Genomic DNA, 7,763 nt, shown 5'->3' on the forward strand with positions numbered 1-7,763 from the left:
AAAGTGATAATTTTACACACGAGTTACATTCACCATTCTACCCATAATTGACAACCACACTACTCAAATCTGGAAGTCATAGATACCATATATGATCCATCTCATGACATTCCGTGATTGAGTTCACAACAGCCATTTTTGATTGGATAAAGAAAGGTTTTATGTCGCAGAGACCTTTAAATTTGTATTCAAGATCCGAACCCAGATATTGCGAAGCGCTTGAAAATGACTTGCACACATTACATAATTAATGACAATGTAACGCATTATCGATCCGATGTGGTGCCTCATGCATCATTAGCTGCAAAAAGGAACAAATCTTAATATCAGAATAAATATGACCATTTCATACGAAATATCCTTGAAAATTCTGTCATAGATTTACTAAGAAACAACAACTAATGCAGAGTATCCATTCAAGAATTTCTTGTGACAATTCTTATATTTACAGCTTACATTATTGAAGATTAATATTTTTTGCCTGATATAAGATTTAAAGCTAAACTGGATGAATTCACACGGCTTATCATTTACAGTAATGATAAATCAATGGAAAACGGCAATTCCAAAGAACTTGAAAAAGAGAATTACTGATAGCTTTAAAATCAATCTATTATCATAAACATGCCGAGTCGTTTTCTCTCGTCCTTCAAATCCATTGTAACACTTTGAATCTTGAAAAATTTTCTTATTTCATGCGACCTAAATAAAAAATATGTAAAGTACTTTCTGATTTTGCATAAGGATATTGAATTTTTTTTCAGCATTATTGTCAATCATAATATAAGTAAAATAGTAAATTTTCTTGATCGTTACTTACATGAAGGTAAGGTGATCACGTTTCAGGGACCTATTGGGGACTTATTAGAGTTTTTAAAAGATTTATATTATCCACTGACACTTCGTGATGGAATTGCATTTTTCATTTATTATTAGATTAAAACCAATATTTTTAGCTTTTCCACTTTTTTCATTTGACCAGCGACCGGGTTTCGTCGTTACCGACATCATCAGACTGGATGTCAGTAACGACAAAACCCGGTCGCTGGTCAAATAAAAAAAGTGGAAAAGCTTAAAATATTGGTTTTAATCTAATAATAAACTTATTAGAGTGTAAAATAAATTTATTTACTTTCAACCCCTTCCCATAGGAATCGAACCCGGGACCTCTAGCTCGGTAGCTAAGCGAAATACAGCACAAACGAAGTTAATTTTACATAGTGTATAAGCATTGAGATTTCAATTAAATCTTCATTAATAAGAACATTAAACTTATGACGATAATTCATTAATATTTAAAATTAAATTAAATAATAACAGTGTACGACTGATACAATACGAGTATGGTTTTGAATTTTATTATTGACATTTGACATATAGTATTAAACACTTTTAAAATTTGAAATTGGTTTGGATTGAAAGAGTTAAAAACTCGATCGTTCTTCATTTTATATATTCCTGTTCTCCAATTTGTACGCCTTAACATTCTGGAAGCTTAGACTGCTTCCGAAATCCGCAATATATCCGTTTCAAATTTATATCTTGGTCCGTTAGTTCCGATACACTGTATCCGTTATATTGGAATACCAGGATAGCAGCAATAACAAATGGGTCATTACGGCTTTATTCGTCTATTCGTCCTTGGAAAGTGCGTCCGGTTGTAAAGTTGCAATATAAACTGCCCTTTTTAGGACCACTGACGTAAACAACTTTACTTTCTTTTTAGCTTCCTTAAGTAACAAAAACAGGATTCGTGGGGTGAATGACAATAGCAGGAAGTGAAATCCATAATGACAACCGGGTGGATATATATTTTTCAATTCAAACTGTCATTTTGATTGACGTATTTATAACCTGCATTTTTACCAGTACTAGATTCTCAATACATTTAAGATTTTAAATATAATAAATTTATTATAATATATATACTTTTAAAATAAGTAAAAAAAAAATTCGTCGTATTTTCCGTATTTTAAAAATACCGGTTCACAAAAAACTCGATAGCTTTCGAATCCTTGAATTGAGGATTATTCTATATAATATTAATGTAAGTGATAGAAAAAAAAATCCTACACACTACACTTATCTGGCTCATTTGTGTTTGGTCAGTGACAGTTGAATTGTTTTTCATAAATTCAATAAATAAAAATATAGAAAATATTGAGGAAATACAGAAAATAGAATCCTTTTTCAAAAAAATATTTGTTAAGAACGAACCGAAACACTCGCTCGATAACAACTTTTTGACATTTTTAGTTTTTTTTTTTAATTTTATTATTTCACCCGTATAGACGTGTATGTATAGAAATTATCATATGTGTAAACATATGATAATTTCTTCAGTAAATAATAGTACATAGATGTAATAAATGATGAATCGATGAATTAAAAGAATGTACCAAATCGGTCGAAATTACAAAAATGATCGAATTAGCCGTACTGGCTGAATTGGTCATATCGGCTGAATTGGCTGTATTGGCTATGGCCGTATTGTCTGAATTGGCCGTATCGGCTGAATTGGTCGTATTGGCTGAATTGGCCGTATTGGCTGAATTGGCCGTATTAGCTGTATTGGCCGTACTTGTTAAATTGGCTAAATTAGCCGCATTGGCTGAATTGGCTGTATTAGCTGAATTGACCAAATGGAACCAGTGAAGCGATTTGTAAAATAATTACAAAGGTCAACATAATAACATATAGTAAATTCTGGTGCATATTAATATTTGTAGATATTGCAGATAAGATTCAGTTATGTAAAGCGTAGTAGCGTAAAATACATTTCTTGTACCAAACCATTTTTCTGTTGTGGGTTAAAAATGCAAAATTCGGATCCCATCGCCGTTTTCTCAATATTTTTTAAAACAAACAGTCAACATTCCTTGTTTCGTATTTTCCTTTATTTGTGTCCTCTGCCCTTAATAAAATTTATATGTATACCATATAGCAAAAGGATTTCTTTAAAAAAATCTTTTTGTTCGCCTACGTTTATCTGCCACTTTCAAAAGCTCTCGAAACACTTTGCGTTGATCAACTTAAAGTCGAGTTGTGTTTACCTCACTAAATCAAACTCTATTTGTTTCATGACCGTAGAAGAACGTTGGAGAGCTTTCACTATTTTTGTCATTCTTCAGAGAAAAAAGGAAAGACAGTGGAGCTTTACAACTAAATAAACACGTAAAGAACTGTACTAAGAACGCAGACGATTTACAATATTATATTTTTTTGGAAAAATATGTGAAGATACCTGGTAGAGCTGTGGACTGTACCTTGGATTTTTTAAGACATTTATTCCGGAATAATTGGAAGAGTGCCAACACAGTGGTTAGTTCACTGAGCTTTCATCGCTGTTAAACCAATATATAGCTGTCATTAGTTTTAAAAGGCCTAGATACAGAGTGTTAAATTTCAACAATACTAAATCAGTTAAAATGTTAATTTATCAAGGAAAGCTAAGATATGTATGTATAAACCAAAATTTAAAAATCTTTCTCTTGAAGCAGTTTTATGAACCAACCAACATTAAATAGTTTTTTTTTTTTTTTATAAATACCAAACACCGTTTTTTTCAAAGTTATTATAATTATTTTAAAAAATCATGTCACTCTGTGACAAGTTGATCCATCGGTTATCTTAATTGGATTAAAAGTAGCTAAATTTTTTATGACCTTTAAGTTATTTTTGGCTTTCGTTGTCGATAGGATTTGTATTGTGATACCAACTCGATTTTGGTGAGTGACCTTTCTTGGATAATTATAGTGACTTCTGGACACCGATTACGTTCAGAGATTAACGTTTTAACAACGCAGTGTGGGTAACCTTTATTTCCGGTCAATAAAATAACAAATATCCATGTTTTTTGTCGGTTTTTTTTAAACTTCTAAATATAAAACAAATGGACTAGCATTTTCAAAATATCAAATTTATTAAAAGTAAAGGCCTTAAATCCATGTTACTATTTAATACTTTTACTGCTACTATTTAATCTACACCGCAAATGAGTAGTTAGTAAAGTTCTGTTTCCCAGCCCTTAAAACAAGTTAACTCTTTAATGAAACAGTCGTTTTAAAACTTTTATAAACTGCGATTCAAAACTGGTATTGAAAGGGGTTTTTTGAAACGCTCATTGTGTGTGCGTGTGTGTGTGTGTGTGTGTGTGAGAGAGAGAGAGAGAGAGAGAGAGAGAGAGAGAGAGAGAGAGAGAGAGAGAGAGAGATAGAGAGAGAGTTAATGTTAGTGCATTGTTTATGGATTTTCTTTATATATCACCTCGAATCAATCAATTGTATATTTTATTTTTTATTTATTCGGGAATTGTACAGCTAACATATAAAAAATGATATAATAAACAATTGTTATATTAACAATAATAAACATTACATTACATTATCTAAAAATAGTACCGTTAAAAAAAAGCCAATTAAACAATTCCACATTTATGTTATAAAACTATTAAAAAACATTCAGAGATAAAAAAAGGGTATTACCTATACAAAATAAAACATTTAGCAGGAAGGAGAAGGAATTTTAGTTTTACTTGGTAAATACCACTATGACTTAAAATTCATTGTGACAACACATGTTTCGATTTATTCTGCATCATTTTCACACACCGCAAACAAAAAATAGCTATATTTACGAGTAAAACATGAATTAAAAATAGATAGACATTGCCATGAAGTGACTGTTGAATCAATTAATAAGAAAAAATAATCAATTATCTATCAATAATAACATAACAAATAATCAATTATATTGATTGAGAAATTGATAGGAATCATTGACATATATAAAAAATAAAACCTCAAGGGGGCTTATATTGAACTACATACATTGGTATCACGATATCTCTGTATCACGATATCTGGTATCTCTTCACGAAGAGACAATAATTTGTGTAAAATCTAAACCAAGCATGAACTACAATTAATTTGAACATTTCAGGAAAAGGGCAAAGTAATAGATTTATTAAAATGACTGAATTTTTCAATCACAAATTGATAACCCGGTATCCCTGTCACTTCGGAGAATATTGATGTTTACTGTCAACTGAAACTTTGACTAAACTGTTACCTTTTGTGACAGAATGACAAATCCTGGTCGGGGAAAACTTTCGCAAATTTAACTTGTTTTCGCTATAATCCACTATAATCTGCGGTCGGCAGGAAATGGGAGTGTTTAGACCCCCCTTATAATTATTTAGTTCTTATCTACAATTAATCATAATTACAAGGTGTCTGTCTTTATAATACTTATGGAAAATTGTATGGATAAACATTTATATTTTTCTGGTTAAGAGTTTGAATGGATATTAAATTTTCTTAATTTAATCAGACGCGGACTTCTATATAATTAAACATCACTTTTTGACGTTATATTTGACGTCATATATCTTTGTGAACTAAACAGTACTTTTTTTTGGCGTGTTGACTATAAGAAGTTAATAAAATTGCCACCGAGACAATGATAGCGTGATGTCTCATCGTCGTCTAGATACGGTTTCCATTTAATTATCTCCTACATACTCGCCATACAAACATATGTATGACGAGTGCTGTTTTCCGTGACGTGTGTTTTTCCACCAACATTATTTCGAAATTTCCTACTTTTTAAATAATCTTACTTGTAGGCGAAATTTTTAAAGACTTAGATTTTTTTAAACAAAAAAAAAATCATTGTTTTTTTTTTTAAATAAATATTACCATAGGTATATAAGGCGAAGATTATTTGCAAAGACAAAGTGATGTGGCGTTCTTTTCTCTCTACCTACTTCTGTGGGGAATTGGCACGATAGTCAGTTAAGTTAGTGAGTCAGATTTGATACCTTTGAGTCATTTGAGGGCTTCAGGCGGACAAAGCTTTATATTTTTTAACAATAAGTAACATATTTTGAGACATTTTTCTACAAAATCATTGCTATATAAATTAACCAAAATAGTTTTTTTACGAAAAAAAATGGTTTAAAGATAAAGGTTAAATTTTCAAAAACATAAAAAAATTAATAATAATTTAAATAATAAGCAGAGCTTAAAACAATATCCTTTTTACACTTCATACAAACAATAAATAAAATAATATTTGAGGAAGTCCATTTACGAGTATGTTTCTAATACATTATTTCAATCAATAAAATTCAGTCCCGACTCCCACCCGTGGCCAGAGCTTCTCTACCTTGGACTCACAGGCGCCACTTGACTAACTCAAATATTATGCTCAGATATTCGCAACATTCAGACGTTTCCCTGAATTTTATTACATTTTTCACGTGGAATCATTATTCTTCTTCAACGTGAACAAAAAAATGATAAGTACAACTTATTTGTCTCTAATTTGGACTCAATTATGCATAGGATAATATATATAGGATAGATGTCTCTAGTGAAAGTTCTAGTGATTCAAGTACAATAAATAGAAATAGGATTATAATTGTTTATATATACATACATATATATATATATATATATATATATATATATATATATATATATATATATATATATATATATATATACATACATATATATAAATATATATATATATATATATATATTTATATATATATATATATATATATATATATATATATATATCGTGGTAGTATTTTTCTTTGTAAATTGGGTGTAAATAATGTGTAAAGTGGGTGTATAATAATAAAATAAACAATGCGTGGCTTTGTAATTAAAGTTTATAATTAAAGTTTATTCTTAATTTATCTTTATAATATTTTTTCTATCTATCTATCTGATTCTGACAGTTCAGAATATTATATTTTTTCTATCGGAAGTCTTTTGTTTTATTCTGTGCGACGCATGTGACATCTGGTGGTAGAACTGTTTTATGTAGGTACTATTTGTAAGTACTTAATAAAATATATAGGTAGGTACCTAGGTATTTTATTACACATATATATATATATATATATATATATATATATATATATATATATATATATATATATATATATATATATATATATATATATATATATATATATATATATATATATATATATATATATATATTGGTGGAATTGGTGAATACTAATCACTTACACGTAATAGTAAATACTTCTATTATTATTATTATTCTTCTTCATTTGTTTTGAGATGTAAAAAATAATATGAAAAATAACTCCTATAATTGAAGATAATCCAGACTTGTGAACAAGTATTTGGACGCACTTATAATGTTGCATAGGATACTACATCAGTTAATATAGTACAATTATCTAGATTTTATTCACAATATTTTGAATTATTATTATATTTTATTCACTATTATTATCAATGTTTCCTTTTACAATAAAATGTTGTTCCTTAACCCCCTCTCCCTACACAATATTCTTTTGCATTACATGACATAAATTCAAATACAAAAAAATATGAATAAAATATAAATATAAATACAAAAAAAGATCCCACAAAGGCATGGCCTGTGTGTGGGTATACAATAAAATTTAGGTCATAGAAAAGGGTATAGGGGTATAGGTATTATAAGTACAACTAGAATAATAGTGTTAATATAAAATACAAAAAATACTTGACTATCAAAAAACATTTTTTTTTTAAATAAAATTGAAAACATAAAAAATATAAAAATGTAACTCCTAAGTGGACAAACGTAGATTTGTGAATAAAGATTTGGACACACGTCAAATTTTGTAATCAAAAAACTTGTTAAAATAATCCTCATTATTTAATATAAAATAATCAAAATAAATAATGAGTCCTTTGAGGGATAAATGTTATAAAAACGAGTACATACGA

The sequence above is a fragment of the Brachycentrus maculatus genome, unplaced genomic scaffold, assembly GCF_059751285.1.
Source record: "Brachycentrus maculatus isolate JH-2025_06_01 unplaced genomic scaffold, ASM5975128v1 h1tg000058l, whole genome shotgun sequence".
NCBI classification, from domain to species: domain Eukaryota; kingdom Metazoa; phylum Arthropoda; class Insecta; order Trichoptera; family Brachycentridae; genus Brachycentrus; species Brachycentrus maculatus.